The sequence below is a fragment of the Thamnophis sirtalis genome, unplaced genomic scaffold, assembly GCF_051295495.1.
Source record: "Thamnophis sirtalis isolate CommonGarterSnake01/CBP01778 unplaced genomic scaffold, rThaSir2_p1.2 scaffold_11, whole genome shotgun sequence".
NCBI lineage: Eukaryota > Metazoa > Chordata > Lepidosauria > Squamata > Natricidae > Thamnophis > Thamnophis sirtalis.
The window spans coordinates 64,867,108-64,881,894 of NW_028261391.1; the positions used below are offsets into that span (position 1 = coordinate 64,867,108).

Consider the following 14,787-nt stretch of genomic DNA (forward strand, 5'->3'; position numbering starts at 1 on the left):
GGCGTCAAATTTCCATGGAAGTCGCCTATGCCCACGATGGGTGAAGAGGCGTCAAGTACAAGTACAATGAGGTAAGAGGAATGCCAACTTTAACAAGCTATCCTAAATTCACAAAAAAACAAATTCTGCAGTTGCAGGAATTCACTAAAGAATCCAAACCAAGGACCTTCAGAGATAAAGCTCTTCTTTTGGCTTAAGAAAGCAATATGAACAATGTGACTCACGAGCAAACATGCTTTAAAATTTTGCTCTGCTAGAACACCATTCTATTACAGTTAAGTGACCTCAATTTTAAACTTGTGTTTTCAATCAAGTGTAGTGTTTTCACAAGATTACCCTTGGTACTACAGAGTTTCCAAACTGAATGACAAATCAAAATGCTGCTTATTTTAAAAGTTTAAATCAGGCAGCACAAAATTTATTCACAGAACTATCATCTGAGAAAATACACATTTCCCATAATTTGCTCAACTCTTTTTCAAGTAACTTCCAAGCAGCAATGCTTGACAATGTATATAGGCACACCATCCATAATGCAGAGCGCAATCTTTGCTATTTCCTTTTGTCACTATGTGTCCAGAATGTAATGTGATGGATGTTCATCCTTTGGGAAAGGAACTGGTATGGCTGCTGTAAGAAGTCACAATGTGAGCAACGAAAAATGTGCAGAAATTAACACGAGACTATTTTGCGAAGACTCCCGCATTGGTTCACATGTCTGAACAACCTGTGTTTTTCTCCTGTCTGCAACCCCAGTAAAATAATTTTAAACTTCAATAATCACTGCCATTTCAGAAGATCTTATATTTTTTATATATTAGACAATATTTGAGAAATAGTTTTCTAATTAAAAAAAAAATCCGGAGTTGATTGTTAAGCGACAAAAACTATAATTTTATAAATATCTAATGTGAATATTTTGTTATGGATATGATAGTAGTTTAAAGTTGGTATTTTAATATTAATATTAGTAAACATTAGAATCATTATCAATATTAATAGAGTTATAACTTATATGAGGAGGTATCCATGCCTCCTCAAGACACAAGAAAGTGAACCTGGCTAGGTTTAAGGTTTAAGGTTTTAATGGATTTGTATGCCGCCCAATCCCGAAGGACTCCGGGCGGCTTACATAAAAACACAATTTAAAAAATGTTAAAAGAATTTAAAATACAAGACAAAGCGAGTTAAAAGAACACAACATGCACTCCATCTTAGTGGGGCTGGAACTCAATCAAGGATCAGCAGCCCCAGGCCTGCCGGAACAGCCAGGTCTTAATAGACTTTCGGAAGGCCGAGAGAGTGGGGAGGGTCCGGATCTCAGGGGGTAGATCGTTCCATAGGGCCGGGGCAGCTACAGAGAAGGCTCTCCCCCGAGGAGCCGCTAGACGACATTGTATAGTCATCGGCACCCGGAGAAGGCCCACCCTGTGAGATCTTATTGGACGGCAGGAGGTGATCACGGAGATAGGTGTAATGTCATGTTCTATAAAGGTGATTAACTCACAACATGTGAGTTCTTTAACTACTATACCAAATTGGCTCTCCTGAAGATATCATACTTCTCTTTTCATTATATTGCACTAAGACAGAAGTATACAACAGGACACCTCATAGAGCCGAGATGGCGCAGTGGTTAGGGTGCAGTACTGCAGGCCACTTCAGCTGACTGTTATCTGCAGTTCAGCGGTTCTAATCTCACCGGCTCAAGGTTGACTCAGCCTTCCATCCTTCCGAGGTGGGTGAAATGAGGACCCAGACTATGGGGGCGATATGCTGACTCTGTAAACCGCTTAGAGAGGGCTGAAAGCCCCATGAAGCGGTATATAAGTCGAACTGCTATTGCTATAAGTGACAAAAGCTGTGTCACGAAAGTGGGTGGGCCAAGATTTCCCCACAATTCTCGTCTTTTGAGGATGCCAGAAAAAATGTTGCAATCATATAAGGCACCCACTTATATAATAAACTGCATATCTCAATCTCCGTGGTTTTAATGGTACAATCAAGAAAGGCTCTGGAAGAGGGAGGGAAAGCCATCTAATGCAACACCTCTCTCCTGGCTTTCCGAAAAGCCGTTAAAACCTGGCTATGTCGGCAGGCCTGGGGTTGATGAGCTCCCTTCCCCTCTCAACAGGTGTGGTTGTTGGTCATTTTAAATGTCTGTCTTCTATTTGTATGTGCCCCTTCCCGTTTGAGTTGTTCGCCGGCCTGAGTCCCTTTAGGGAATAGGGCGGCATATAAATAAAATAAAACTTCAAACAAGTTGACAATTTAACAGAACTGAAGAAGAAGGGTGAAAGAAAAAGTAAACAACCTGAAAAAGCCGAACCACGTAATTTTAATATGGAAGATTTCAGAGTTTTCATTCTTTTACCAAGAAAAAATAAGTAAGGACAACCTCAATTATAGTAGCCAAAAAAAAAGCATTGAACTGGTATAGATCTTACATAGTACAATAAAATGCTTAACAGAAAAGATTAAAGACCAGCTAAAAAATAAATTTATTAGGTAGATTAGTCTTTTTTCTACACATATAACATAATACTACACTGGCTTGTTTTTTTAAACAAACACCAGGTTTATGTAATAAAGTTATGAGTTGTTCATAGTAATATTGAATCTGAACATATCATATTTCTCATTATATTCACAATTCTTTATAGATCTCTTTTCCATATATTTGCTTAGCATAGTGGGATTTGGGGGCCTATTTAAACTATAATGTTTATTTGCTTATTTATTAATCATAATAATATGGCTGCCCATCTCACAAAAAACGACTCTCGGCAGCCATATAAATGTGATTAATAAATAAATAATAATGTTACTGCAAGCAAAGAGCCACAATTATTAGACAGTGCTGCAGCCAAGCTAACATGCATTTGAAGTTCTGGAGGTGTTCGGTCTTTGAAAAGGAAAACTTCCCCTGCTGTTATTTCAACATCTCCTGAGAAAAATGCCAGTGTCAAGGCTGCTTCATTTAATATCCAAGAAAGAAACCACTCAACTCCATTTTGCAGAATTAAGAGTACTTTTACTGATTATAAGTAAATAGAAGCTAAGCAAAGCTGGATCTGAGCAAAAGCGCGCGCAAAGCAGTAGATATCAATACATGACCCATTCTTCTTCCCTTGGTAACCCCAGTCCATAGTCCAATCCAGTATCTCCAGAGCTTTCAGGTGGGAGACATCTTCAAAAATCATCATCAGGTTGGTATGCCGGACAGTTGGCCTTGGCGGGAAACTCCCCTCCTTGCCACATGCGCAGTAGATGGTGAGAACTCCTCCCAATTAACAGTCCTCCTGTACAGATTATTTCCCACACCCAAATACCATGCCCCCCTTCCCCGTTTCAATGGCAGCTGAAAAACAAGCAGCAAAACAGAGGCTAACAGCCAGATTTAAAAAAAAACCAAAATATTTTTTTAAAAATCTACCAATACCATTATGATTCTAACTTTCTGAGCCCCAGCAAGATTCCTGAATCAAGGCTAGAGTTCACTGAATGACAGAGAGTCATAAGAATGGTTTAGATCATCAAGCCCAACTTCCCACTTAGTGCAGGAATTGAGACTTTAATTTAAACAATTCCAATAAATAGTCAACCCAGGGTCAACTTACAAAATGGATTTTCCTCAACACCATAAACCAACTCTTTATAGATACCTAGAATAAAGAAAGTTTTTTCAGTCAGGTCCATTTTGGTTTCACTGGCAATGTGAATCTAAGACTGGCAAGCAGATGTGACAGAAAGACATCATTAGAAAAATCCGCCAAAACTGTGATGCCTAGTTATCTATGATAAATAAGAATTTATTCAGAAGTTAAAGCAAAAAAAAGCATTGGCTATTACTCTTTTATATGTGAAGCCACAAATTATTAAGACAGTTATACATGGTGACAAAAGGCAAATATAAGCTATATGCTAGCAATTTATTTGAAAAATCAGTTGTTTTCAGGAAGGGGGTGTCCTTAGCCTGGCTGTGTTGATTGAGTTGCTGAGATTTTTAGTTCTCTTGCAACCAGAAGAAGCAACTCTGTCAACTTCTGCCTTGGCGCATTAAAAGAAAATTAAAGTCAGAACAGCAAGAGTCTATTCTATCCTACTTTTTTTCCAAATTTTTTTATCTTCATTTACATTTTCATACGCTCACATGTATACTGTACATAGCCAAAACCATACAGCATTAAACAATAATTGCATCCATTCCTCTTGTCAGCAATACCCCAGAAAATATAAACCCAATATAACTCTTCCGCTCTCCATACACCTTTCTTCCACCACCCTCCAACTTTCTATCCTCCATCATCCCCCTCTACCCTACTTCCCCTCTCCCTCTATCACTCCTCTCTCCACATCCACTCTCCCCCCTTCCTTCTCACCTTTCCCTCCCACCCTCTCTCCCATCCCTCTCTACCCATCTTTCTTCATTCTCACTCCTCCTCTCCTTGGTGTATTTCCGCTACATGTCAATATTCTTGGCCTATCTTATTTTTAAAGAAAAGTGAAAAAAGAACAGTATACATGTGAAGTCACATTACATTGAGATCTAGCACATCTTATCTAACCTAATATATATCCCTCCCTCCTCCCACAACCCCCCACATCCTTCCCCCCCCCCGACTTCCCAGAACCCGTACACGGTATAGATTTTTAACAAACACAGCCTAAAATATATTGAAAAGAAAAGAATAGGAGTAACATCTCTACATCTATCCTATTTTTTTTAAATTCAAACAAGCCTATCAGTAACATCCTGAAAGTTTTCCAAAGTTTTCCAAAGTTATGTAATGTGGAATCAAGTTTACAATGTCAGTTACGTTTGTCAGAACCAAATCTGATCCATCGTGTCTTTTCAATGGCATATGAAGTGAACCCACTGCATTTTTACCAGAAGTTCCATGGTTTTTAACAGCAATACCTCAGAAACAACACGAATCAAGGTACATCTTAACTTACGATTAGATTTGGGGCACAAGATAACTTCTCGACATACCAGTGATGGCAAGTCTGCCAGACATTTGATGATATCGTCCCGCCTTATGCCATCAGTCAATATATTCAAACAATTTTTTTAAGAAAGGCAACTAAGATGTTTTCAGTGCCCTGTCTGAATTTATCTTCATCTACCTTAAGATTTGGATTTGGATTTTATTATATTTATATGCCGCCCTTTTCCCCCCGAAGGGGACTCAGGGCAGCTCACAATTCAAATCAGGGAAGGGGGGTACAGACAAAAAATTAAGAAAAAAACGAAACATAACAATGCATAGTTTAAAAGCACACAAGAGTCATACCATTCGAGACGGGGGCAACAGCTCTTTAGCCCCAGGCCTGTCGGGACAGCCAGGTTTTAAGGGCTTTGCGGAAGGCCTGGAGGGTGGTGAGGGTTCGAATCTCCACGGGGAGTTCGTTCCAGAGGGGTGAACAGTTATCCATCTACATCCATAGTTCAGTACAAGGCAATTTTAAGCTGATGGTTTTTAACAGAAGTTTTAGTACTGGAATTCTAGACATTCATATGTTATATTAACAAGAGCTCTCTGATGAACTGACAGCATTAAAAATAAGTGCTAGTGGCATCTTTCTACAGTTTCAGAACAGTTTTCTTAATTTTTTTCCCTCCCGTTTAGGAAGCACACAAGGACAAGAAGTATTACTTCGCTTTCAACAGCGATTCATAGAAGTGAGTGGTAGCTCTAGAACTACAGGCTTCATAAAAAGCCACTTTCCAAAAGTTATTCAATTGAAGCTAAAGAGAAACGATCCCTAAAAAAAACTTGCTGGGCTAACATATAGTGATTGGTAAGCCTCCTTAGAATTTCACACATTAAGAAAGAATGGATCTCTCTGGTAAGAGATCCATTTATGTTCTGCAAGGCTATACAACTAAAACCACAAAGGGGAAGTCCAAATCAAAAAGTTGATTGCAAAGTTTCTGTAAGAATCTAGTTTCTCATTTCATTTTAAAAAAACCCGATTTACTAGAATACAAAAGTGACACAGGAATCATTTAACTGACCCTGCCCAGAATCCATCACCCCCTTAAATCAAACCCATCCATAGTTTTGACTTTCCATTCTTTCTAGAATGGTCATACTTTCGGAGTTTGTCCCCGTTACCAGTAGCTTGTTCTCTTTCAAGGATCAAGAAACAACAGGCGGATTTCTATATGCATTTCTTAAAGTTGCAGTCTAAAATATGGTGGAGCAAACTGCTATGATTAATAGTTTTATGAAGAGACGTGGAGAAAGGAGCATTTCAGAGAGCTTCCCTTAAACTTGTTAGAAAGAATCTCTGTGACAGCTAAGCTGTTACTGAAACCTTTTCTTTCTAACCTTTAACCCCGAGGTCACCATCCACATAGCTGTTTATTAACAAGAGAAAGTTCCCATGCAGGGAACTTTCCTCTTCTATTTATTTATTTTTAAAAAGATACGCAGAGTTCACCAGATAACCCAAAAAGACCTCAAGAAGCAGGCTTGTAACTAATCAAAAATAAACTCCAAAGTAATTCATGCAATGATTTAAGGCTGATTGCCAGCTAAAAACTTCATGTGATGTAGGCACCAGTTCTGGACTAAGGGTGGTAGTTAGGTTAACTAGATTTTAGAATTCAAAAAGCAATCAGCAGGATGGAAAGTGATGTGTAAATAATCTTTCCAAAGCAGCTGCAGTTACTATAGGATGCATTTAATCCCAATTGGAACTTATATCCAGGTTATCTAATACGGTATACAGTTGTATTATTTTCTGAATATAGTACTATATCCTTGGTTTCAAAATTTAAAAAAAATCATTTTTGAAACTACAGCATCCTATAAATATTTAAACTCCATCATATGAACTAATTATCTGCCACATAACCTGCTCCCAAGTTTTTCCTTCTCCGGATGCTATCAGTCACAAATGATCTGTATCAAAAAGGATATGAATTCCAACATAATGATTTACTGTAGCAACTGTGTCCACTCTTCACAAGTAGCCTTTTCAATGAAGCTTCCGTGTATATAGCAAGTAGTAAACAATTTTCTATGTCTTCCTGATTGCACAATCAAACTGCTCTTATTTACAAAACTTTTTGATAAAGTTAAGGATAGAAGTGCCTTATCATTTTCCAGCTTATGTTCCCGGAAACTTTTAAGTTCTTTAAGATTTTTTTTTTTACTTTCTTTAAATTCTAATCTGCACTATGAACTATTGGTAATATATTTCATAAGGTGTTGAGCAAACACTATTCTACCTCAATACAAGAATGAACACAACTCCTACATATTTTTTTAAAAAAAATTGTAATTTGATGTAAAGTCAAAAATCATTACAGCATTGCTTTTTAAAAGTGTGTTTGACCATTGTTGAAGCGTAGATTAGATTCTTTTCTGATTAATGAAGCGGCACTGAACATTGGAAAATCTGCTGTAGCCTATTACAAGATGCGGAAAACATAAAAATACAAGCGTACATCTGTATTCCTGAACCACAATCAACTGAAGCTATTTCAGACTACTCTGAATGCACATTCTAAATATCAATTGGCTTATTAAATACAATAATTCACAAGTGCAATTTGTAAAAACTGTGTTTTTTTAAAGAACCACTGTTTATTGGCACAAATATACCATCAAGATCTACTGAAATAATCTTTCACTGCTTGGAATCAACAGATTAAACTTCCTGCATCACCAACATCAATGGAAAACGTTTGCTTGATTCTTACATAATAATGTTCATTTTACTTTCTATTTTTCTCAAATGTTTCCCAACAGCAATACCAATTAATCTCTCTCCCCACTGTTTTATAGCCAATTACAAAATATAAAAGAGTATATAAGTGTAGTTAATTGGCTAAATCACATCTCACACTTAATGTCTCACACTTAATCTTACTAAGTTTTCTATCACATCACCCCACAAACTTTCTGGGCAGAAAAAGAGGGTAGTCAGAAAACCCAGTTAACTGTTGCTTTATTTTATTTTTTCCATGTTATACTTTTTTGAGAGTACATAATGAGAGTCCCTTCATGACTGCTATGCATATTTATTGTTTGTCATCAACTTTAAAAGGCAATCACAAGGATGTTTTAAAATAATAAATTTGCAAAAAAATACCTTCCTTCTTTATATAATGCAGATTGTAAGACAGTGCTGACAAATTTAAATTCTTAACTAAATCCTGAATTCTGTTTTTAAAACACTAACACATTTCCCTTGAAAACAAAGCTAGGCTTTCTCAGCCACCTGTCAGTCTGGGTCAAAAACAAAAACAAAAAAAACCCTACACTTCCAGTGAAACTATCATCTTTTTTATTTACACATTTTGGAAAGAGGTAGTTGGTTTTAATGCTTTTATTTAGATGCTGAATTTCAATCCTTGCAAACAGCGAGAGGGTAAATAGGAATCAGATTGGTATCTTTTGCAAAAAGGATGCAACTTGGGAGGTTCTATTTGAATTATTTGGCAACAATAATTCAGAGTTTTTGTGCAGGGGGGACACACAAAATCGCAGCCCAATTCAAGCAAAAAAAAAAAGGGTCAGTCAGTTAAAGCGTTTAGATTCTTCTCGGAAAATACTCTTTGCTTGGCCAATATCAGAGTGATAGGAAAAATCCTGGATCTAAGCGGAGTTGCTACTAAGGAGCTGATTTACTCCGCGATGTTTATCCGTGTAGATGGCAACACCTATTTCAATGACCATCAGCCATTTCATTCCTGAAAAGGCAGCACTTCACAATTTTCCATTTACTCCAACAAGTGGGAGGGCTCCAACAAGGGGGTGGGGGGAGGAGAAGAGCAAAGAGGGGGTGTGTGTGCAAATATAAAGAACTCCAAGCCCGAATTCCCCAACCCCAATAATTAACGCTGCAATTATTAGGAATATTGCGATTGCGAATTTCCAATATTGTGATTGTGATTGCAAATTTCCAATATTGTGATTGTGATTGCAAATTTCCAATATTGTGATTGCAAATTTCCAATATTGTGATTGTGAATGAATGTTGCTTGATTTTAATTTTACATTGTGTCTTTATGTCATTGTATGTCTTCCCTTCCCATACAAGTTGTTAGCCGCCCTGAGTCCCCTTAGGGAAAAGGGCGGCCTATAAATAAACTCAACTACAACTACTATTGCAAATTTCCAATATTGTGATCCTGATTGCAAATTTCCAACTCGGAAAGAAGACGCGGGGAAGGGGGGAGGGATCGTTTTTAAAAATAAAGATTCTGGACTAGGAGCAAAAGTTTTAAAAAAAAGCAACCCAAGATGGGTATCTTAACTAACTATATATCTCATGCACCTTTCTGACTGCAAAGCACACTTTTGCTTTTCCAGGCGGAGGAATAAAATGAACCCACTGCAAGCCCACTTTGCAAACGTCACAATGAAAACCGGGCTCTTAAAAGAACGCGTTCCCAGGAGAGGGGAGGGGAGGGGAGAAAACGGCTCGAATCGCAGACGGCGGGGCCCGGTTCGAGCCTCACCCCCACCCCCCCGCTTCCCCTTGTCTCCGGATTTCTCCCGGATCCCCCCGGGCTTTTTAACTACTAGCCTTTCCCCCCCATCACAAGCTTTCCTCTCTTCCCTTGCAAGCTCCCTTTGCAAGTCCGAAGGAGTTTGGGGGAAGAAGCGGGGGAGACCACACCGATCACACCCACCCGCTTTTGCCATCGCTTCTTTGGCGACTTCCAGCGGCAGGAAGAAGGAAAAACTTTCTTCGGCTCGCTTGCAAACTAACAAGCGGGGGGGAAATCAGAAGCGCGCCGGGGTTTGAGAAGTAGCTTTCCCCGTCGGCTCGGGGGGTGGGAAAACAAGGCACTTTCCGAGCTGAAGGTGCGGTCCCTGTTGCCGGCTTCCCTTCCCCTTCCCCGTTGTCTTGGCCGAGACTTTGGCAGCGCTGCAAAAAAAAAAAGCCCCGGGTTGCTAATCTGCTGGCAGATGTTGTCCATCACACTCCGTCCTAAGTAAACAATGCGGAGCCCAGCAAAACAAAAGGCTTCCACTTCACCTCGTTTAACGCCTCTCACTTCTTCTCTCGGGGGAGGGAGGGAGAGAGAGAGAGAGAGAGAGGAGGGCTCGGTTCTTCCCCCCCCTCTTTTTAAATTGGGGGGGGGGTTGGAAAAGAAGAGAGGCAACTTATGATCTGCCCCCCTCCCCGCCTGTTTGTTGTTTGCAACAACCAAAACAGGCTCAGATACTCTTTAAGGTTTATTTCTCTCTCACACACACAACACACACTCACTCTCTTTTTGGGGGGGGGGGAGTCTGGGAAGAACGGGCGAGGAAGCCCCCCCCCCAAGGGAGACTCACTCGCTTCCTTTGGCCGGGCTCCCCCCCCCCTTTAAAGGCCAGCGCCACCCAACGCCAGCCGTGTCAAAAAATAATATAGGGAGGGGTGGGATTGGGCATCGTAACCGAAAAGTGGGAGGGCGGGACGCGCACACACACACACAAACACACACAACACTCTCCCCCACCACCACACACACACAAACCCACACAACTCTCTTCCCCCCCCCGCCTACAAACACACACACACACACACACACACACACAATCAACTGCGCGCGCTGGATCCGAAAGCGTTTTTGCACGAACCCGCGCACCTTTTTTGCACGGTCGGCGCCAAGTAGATGGAAAAGGGGTGTGGGTGGAATTAAACACACAAACACACACAGAGAGGGAGATACGTACAGGCACACAAACACGACCGCTCGGGAACCATCCCGGGGGCGACTTGGAAAGGTCTCCCCGGAGCTTCCCCGTAGGAGGTTGGAGATGTGTAGCCAAAGATGTCCTCGCACTTCCCCGCTTTCTCCGTCCTTTCCCTCCCCACCCGCGCCGGCTTCCCCTTCTCTGGATGGCGCAGTGGAGCGAAAACACATGGGCACTTCCTAAGGACGGGCACACGCGCGTTTCCAGGGAAGGAGAGGCACCGAGCCCACGCCGGGGCGAAGAGTCTTTGGCTTGCCCGCCTCGCTCGCTCCTTACCTCGCCGTTCAGCTCGTGGGCTCCACCGGGAGCAGCAGCAGCAGCAGCCCCCGCCCGGCCTGGGCTCCAAAGCCGACGCCTGGGCTTCTCAGCGTCGTTGCATCTTTTCCCCCCACCGGTCTTGATCGATGGTCGGTGGCCGCCGCGGGCTCTGGCTTGATTTCTTTTTTTGCAATAGCCACCTTAAAAAATGACACACACAGAGACACAACCGCGCGCGCGCGCACCGCACAAAAAACTTAATCCTCGCCGCCTTGGCCAGAAAAGCTTCCGCCGCTACTCCAAGTGGGGATGGATGAGGAGGGGTGTGTGTGTGTGTGTGTGTGTGTGTGGAGGGGGGCAACGTAAGAGCAACTTGGAAAATCCACCCCCCCTCCAGGAAAAAAAAAAGTGGCTGGTGCTGATCCAGCAAAAATCAAATCATCAAAATAAGGGAAGGGAGGGAGAGGGGGTGATTCTTCCTCCAGCCTCCGCTTCCTCCTCCTCCTCCTCCGTTGTGTTGAATAGCTAGGAGAGAGAGGTAGGGTCTGGGTCTCTCTCTCTCCCTCCCGCCCCCCTCCTCTCTTTTCTTTTTGGGCAATAGGCGGGGTCTCTCCTCTTTGCAAACCAATGACACAAACCCACATGGACCAGCCTCGCCCCCTACAGATCCTCTCCGCTGCAAATAGGCTTTCTCGGGGGGATTAGTGGATCAGCTAAAGTACAACCAGGCGCAGCAAGAAAGAAAGAGGGGGAAAGGGGGAGGGGAGGGGGAAAGGGGGAGGGAGGGAGAAGAAGAGGAAGGAGGAGCGTCTCTTGCGCTGCACTCCACCTCTCTCTCCCTCCCTCCCTCCCTCCCTACTTTCGCGGCTCCAAGTTGGCAGGACTTAAGAAGGGAGCGACGTCGATGGAATAGAAAGAGGGATTTTTTTGGCGATGCGCGAAAAGCGCAGCCGCCAAAGTTGCGCGGTCAGGACAAGATAGCGGCTTCTTGCGGAGCAGAGGGTGGGGGGAGTGGGGGGGGGAGGATCCAAATGGGCTCAGCAGTTGGGGATGCACCTCTGCCCGGTGCCCCCAAAAACGCATCCAGTTCTTCTCCACATCTGGTTTCTTTCCTCTCCCACCCGTCCAAAACACGTGGAATGGCTGGATCTTTTTTGCTCTGCGTCTTCTTCCCCTGCGCGACTGGTGTGGGGGGGGGGGGGCGGCTTCGTGATGTCTCCTAGATAGGCAGCTCTTGTCCCGAGTTGCCTGAAATTTGTAAAAAGAAAAGAAAAAAGTAAAGTTCCATTTAGTATGACCGGTGCCCATGGAAGAGGTAGCTTGACTGGGCTCAGCATCTTTGAAATTGTAAATTGCAAGCAAGTAAGTCCCACCGAAGTCAGAAAAATGACTTGCGGGTCAGTTTTGAAGTTTCAGTTTTTCAGTGTCCTGTATTCAGACAGAGGTTTTTTTTTTTTAATAATTTTTTTTATTTTTGTTAACATAGACAACACATACCCACAACAATTAAAAAAAACACCAAAAAAAAACACCCCATCATCACATATAGCATGTCGTTTGGTTACAAGTGTTTTAACATTTATCATTCTTATACATTTATTATTTCATTTAATAGGTTATAATATACAGTTTGGGTTGCTTTGTTTATCATCCCTTCCTCCTGTTGTAACACCACCTTATTTTCCCTTTCTTTTCTCCCTTCCTCCCTTCTCTACTTTCTTCCTTCCTCCTCTCCTTTCCCTTCCTTCTTCCTGTACCTTTCTCCTACTCCCGCTCTTCCTCTTCTCCTCTCTCATCCTCCTTTCCATCCTCCTCTCCTTACCTTTTTCTTTTCACCCTCCCTCCCTTCTCTACTTTCTTCCTTCCTCCTCTCCTTTCCCTTCCTTCTTCCTGTAACTTTCTCCTACTCCCGCTCTTCCTCTTCCCCTTCCCCTTCCTACCCTCTCTCCTCTTTCTCTCCTTTCCATCCTCCTCTCCTTACCTCTTTCTTTTCACCCTCTCTCCCTTCTCTACTTTCTTCCTTCCTCCTCTCCTTCCCCTTCCTTCTTCCCTTACCTCTCCTTTGCTCCTGATCTTCCTCTTTCCCTTCCTACCCTCTCTCCTCCTCTTTCTCTCCTTTCCATCCTCCTCTCCTTACCTCTTTCTTTTCACCCTCTCTCCCTTCTCTACTTTCTTCCTTCCTCCTCTCCTTCCCCTTCCTTCTTCCCTTACCTCTCCTTTGCTCCTGATCTTCCTCTTTCCCTTCCTACCCTCTCCTTCCTTTTCTCTCCCTTCCATCTTCCTTTCCCTTTCCTTTCTCCCTCCCTCCCTTCTCTACTTTCTTCCTTCCTCCTCTCCTTTCCCTTCTTCCTGTACCTTTCTCCTACTCCTGGTCTTCCTCTTCCCCTTCCTACCCTCTCTCCTCCTCTTTCTCTCCTTTCCATCCTCATCTCCTTACCTCTTTCTTTTCACCCTCTCTCCCTTCTCTACTTCCTTCCTTCCTCCTCTCCTTCCCCTTCCTTCTTCCCTTACCTCTCCTTTGCTCCTACTCTTCCTCTTTCCCTTCCTACCCTCTCTCCTTCCTTTTCTCTCCCTTCCATCTTCCTTTCCCTTTCCTTTCTCCCTCCCTCCCTTCTCTACTTTCCTCCTTCCTCAAATTCAGACAGAGTTTTATTGAAGCCTACCTCAAAAAGATCTCACCTTGTGGCCCCGTGATTCCTTGACACCTTTTTAATGCGTATCCCACTGCACAAGAAAACCTTAATTCTCCAGAGATCTGAGGCCAGAACAGGTGAAACACTCCTCACATATCCAGAAAAAAAATTCAAATGATCCACTCAATGCAGATAGAATATGCGCCTTCATATTTTCTTAGGGTACACCTGGCATCAAGTCACACCTCTTTTTAAAAGCAAGCACCCTGAAGTGTAGGGATTTTGGTGGCGGTGGTGTTTTGGCTACTTTGCATCTGAATTACATTTTTAGGAGAGTCCATTTTGAGATAAATGGGTGCAAGAATGAAACCTGGGGCGACTGATTATTTCAGGGGCCCTTAAATCTAAGGAATAGTATAATCAGAAACCTTTAGAACCCTTGAAAATGGCACTTTTATTTCTTTGAAGGATGGTAGGAATTTTGCCTTTGCAAATCGCAGCACAATCCACAGTATCCCCCATCCAGTCTGAAAATTAAGGATGGGGCTTTGCAGATTTCCTTAATTCCAGGGTATTGAGACCATGCTGTAGAGTGTCCTATGGTTCCAGCTGGATGCAGTAGGCAAGTATTGGGGAATTGGGACATAATCCAGTTTGAATATTCTCATTACCAGAAGCCAGCTTTGCAGGCCAGTTAAAAGCAAGACGTTTTTGCAGATTTGGACTTGTTGTGGGTTGAATTATTGGAAAGTAGTCCCTTGAGGGGACTGCTGAAAATTTATGCACTTCGCCTCCCATGCGCCAGTATTTGGGGGGAGGGTGGGAGGAACCGTGTTGGCACATCGAGCCCTGCCTTCGCTTTGTCCAACTGAGGGTTCCTGCAGCAGCTTTGCAGTCTTTCAGCACCACCCTGTCATTTCCTCTGAACCATGTTTATTTTAATGTGTGATTAGTAGATCGCACATTCATCATCACCCCATACAGAGCGCTGGCAATTGGAAATGGATGTTGCGGAGCTGCAGCATAAAGGCCACCAGGCTGCTGAGCCCTCTTCCGATGACATCTTAAAGACAGTGGCGCTGACATGCACACCCCCACCAAGCACTAAATTTGAACTGCGGTTTTCAGATGTCGAATGTGAGATAGGGAGAACAGCCAGACACATATTCATTTGACGTTTGAGC

General features: G+C 42.7%; 1 protein-coding gene across 3 annotated transcripts in view; it reads right to left on the reverse strand.

The window, feature by feature from the left end:
• Nucleotides 1-11,119, reverse strand: part of CTBP2 (C-terminal binding protein 2) — a 278,022-nt gene extending 266,903 nt beyond the window's left edge. For 2 of the 3 annotated variants that reach the window (XM_087725960.1, XM_087725963.1), the window contains exon 1: nucleotides 10,989-11,119. The gene's annotated coding sequence lies outside the window, so the exon portion shown is untranslated. The remainder of the gene's footprint in view (nucleotides 1-10,988) is intronic. The other variant, XM_087725962.1, reaches the window with a different exon arrangement.
• Between the last annotated feature and the right edge of the window lie 3,668 nt (nucleotides 11,120-14,787).